Below are 3,311 nucleotides of genomic sequence, written 5' to 3'. Positions count from 1 at the left end.
ATGGTAAATTATTCTGTCTTGTTCCAAATGATTTCAACATTATTTGGAGAGCTTTCAAATGCTTTTTGAATTAAAAGAATGATTGCAACCCTAAATTTTAGGAACGTGAGAAAACTTTAAAAGGTCCTATTATTTTAAAGTTGAGTACCTTTATACTTAAAATATTTTATTTTACAAATCCTTACATCTTCTAAGTTTTTATTTTAAGAGTTTTTTTCTTTTTTTCTTTTTGCTATAGGGCGCGTGCACTCGCTAGACAGATAGAGACAGAGAGATAGAAAGCGAGAAATCACCCCCCAGGGGAGATGGTCACGCCACAATCCCTTCTCCTCCATTCTCCTCTCGGGATCTTGGGCACGCACGCACACGCACCCGGTGTGAGTTCTAAGCCACCGGGTCTGGGACGCGAACCGCGGTCAACTACGTGGGAGTCCAGCAACATAGACATTACGCTAACTGCTGGTTCCCACATCTTCTAAGGTTTAAATTTATTTTTTAAATGTTCTTAGAATCCTGAGACCAGCAGGTGGCGGGGAGATTGGGGGAGCTGGGTTCCACATGGTTGACTGGTAGTTGGAGTCCTGGCCCTGGGAGCTTGATAAATGCCAGGCACCTGAGCAAGTGTGGCCAAAATCCCAGGAGGAGAAAGGAGGAGAAGGGATTCAGCATGGCCATCCCCCCCTCCCCCCGCCCCCCGGAACGTGATTTCTCACTTCTCTCTCTCTCTCTTTCACTTTTTTCTCTGGTCTCACTCTGGGGAGGGCATGCAAACCAAAAGTAAAGAAAGATCTTACAGTCCTAGTTTCTTTGTTTTAAGATAAATTAATCTAGATTCTTACTTAAATGTATAAATTAAATACATGCTTAAATATCCAAGAGCAAAGAATTTTGTATATTAGCATTTTAGTTTATAAGTAAGTTTTTGAGTTTATGAATGATAGATGGAGAAAAAGTATCAGTAATTGCTGTGTTTTTGACTGGCTAGGCATTGAGCCGGGCGCTTAGCAAAGCACCATGCCTCAAGCCTGACCTCTAGAGGCCGTTTTAAGAACGACAGGTGGTTTCTAATGTTTAACAGTTGACTCAATTTATTAAAAAAGTGATTGACTTTGTCCACGTGCTTTTGTTAACCTGTCCCAGACAAAGCAAACAAATGAGAAAAGTAGCTTTTTTAATCCAGAGACAACAATTACAATTCTCTCTCGTTTCCAAAGTAATTCTTACTTTTTTCTAACTGGCTGTAATTTCTGACTTGATTCAAGTGCTTATTCATTCGCTAACACTCTCTTTATTCTGCTCTTAAGGACAAGCAATAAGATGGTTGTTGGTTTTTTTTGAATGATCTTTTAATCTTTCTTATTGCTCTCATTTTCTAATCTTTACCTATTTTTATAAGTAAAAATGTATATGTATCTACTATAAGGCCTTTGTTAAATAACAAGCTTTATATCATATCATAAGCTGCCTAAAAACCAGCCTGGAAAATTGTAGTTAATTAAATTAATTGTCTCTCTCCCAAATGAAATTTAAATTACATGAATAAATGCTACTTAAACTTTACTAATATTCCTTACATCCCCAAAGTGTTACCTTGACATATTTAAAGGGTCTCCTGAAAGTTTGTGAAAAATGCATATAATTAAAAGACTATGCATGAGTCTAATTTTTGCAACAAAATAAATTCATATTCTAATTCCAATTTTCCAGAAACTTTTTGAAATCTCCTCATACAAATAGGATAGTGTCAGAAGCCATGTGGGATCTTGTTTTCAACCAATCAGCTTCTAAGACTCAAGCTGGGCACACATAACCCATATTAACTAAGATCAGAGAACATACAACTTCCAGAACCAATGCTTCTCTGAAGGGCTGGTTGTGACTATTACCACATCTCTACTCTACCTACCACTATGCATCTTCCTATTCTGAAGACATGTAGAATATAAATGAGCAGATTTCAGGGCTGCAGAAGGTGGTGTTGCTTGGACCTATGACCTTGCTGAGATTTACCACCACAACCTGAAGCAAAAGAGTAGATGTCTTGGGAGAATGTGGTAGGAGTCTTCTCAGGGTCTTGGTGTCTAGGAGAGCTGACTGAGTGTGAGCACCCCCTGGTGAGATGATAGTAAATGAATTGTTGGATTCAACACATGCACAGGACCCTCTGTTGCAATGCTGGAGGAACAGTTAACAGTCATCCAGAAGAGGGCAGGACCACTCTCAGTGCAACCAAGACTTGAACTCTTCACAACTCCCTTTTCCTCACTCAGTCACCAAAAGGAGGAAACACTGGGAGGTTTGTATACTTCTCTTTCTTTTCCTCTCCCTCTCTGTCTCCTTCTGTCTATACACGTGGACAGAAACAGAGGAAGGGAGGGAGAGAAAGCAACAAATATGAATCAACACTGACTTCAAGAAACTCACCATAATATTCAATATGACCATTTCAAATAAAATGATGAAAGGTCACATATTTAAGTAATTAATTAGCAATTTGTTGAAAATACATAGTCAACGGACCTGCTTTTAAATGTCACACCTGAATAAAACCACTTCTATATTAGTGACTTTGAAAGTATCTAGTTCCAACTCTTTTTTAAAAAATACGGTTTAATGAAGTATGAACTATGCTATCTGCTGGCCCATAAAGATAAGCTATAAATTTAAAACCTATTTGTAACTCTCCTCACTTCTTCCTATCTGTCATTCAATCTGGTTCTTTTCATCCTGATTCTTGGCTTTGGTTTAATTTCTTTTTTAATTTTTAAATTTTTCCATTTCACCACTTTGGACCTGGCATTTATATTTGATCACTTTGGCTCCTAACAATGGCTCTGCCCTGGATTTCCAACCAATTCTCCCTGTTTATTCACTCTGGTGGATAAGAAATGAAGCTCTCAGGCTTAACCCCTCCAACTCTGATCAGTCTAGACTTATCTTCTCTTGGAAACTCAGACCAATCAGCACCCACAGAAAAATGCTAACTTCTTAAATTAACTGTGCCCATTTCATAGTTTTATCAGCCTTGTAGATCTTGATGCAGTGAAAATGACAGAAACTAAAGATCGTTGCTATTATTCCAATTATCCTTATTATTTAAAATGTATGTATTTCTTTTATGAGAGAAAGAAAGAGACAGATACCCTCAAGCAGGATCTCACCATGATGTGAGCCAACCCTCAACCCAGCCTTCCAGCCAGGCTGGATCATGGGGCAGCCTGCATTTTCAGGTTGGCCTGGGATCCACACCCCAGACATTCATCATAGGTCCAGCATCGCTCAGCTGCACCCTAGCACCTACACCACTGCAG

Source organism: Tupaia chinensis, unplaced genomic scaffold (genome assembly GCF_000334495.1).
Source record: "Tupaia chinensis unplaced genomic scaffold, TupChi_1.0 Scaffold000257_1, whole genome shotgun sequence".
Classification (NCBI taxonomy): domain Eukaryota; kingdom Metazoa; phylum Chordata; class Mammalia; order Scandentia; family Tupaiidae; genus Tupaia; species Tupaia belangeri.
The sequence above is the reverse complement of the archived record's forward strand: the minus strand, read 5'-3'. Positions refer to the sequence as shown.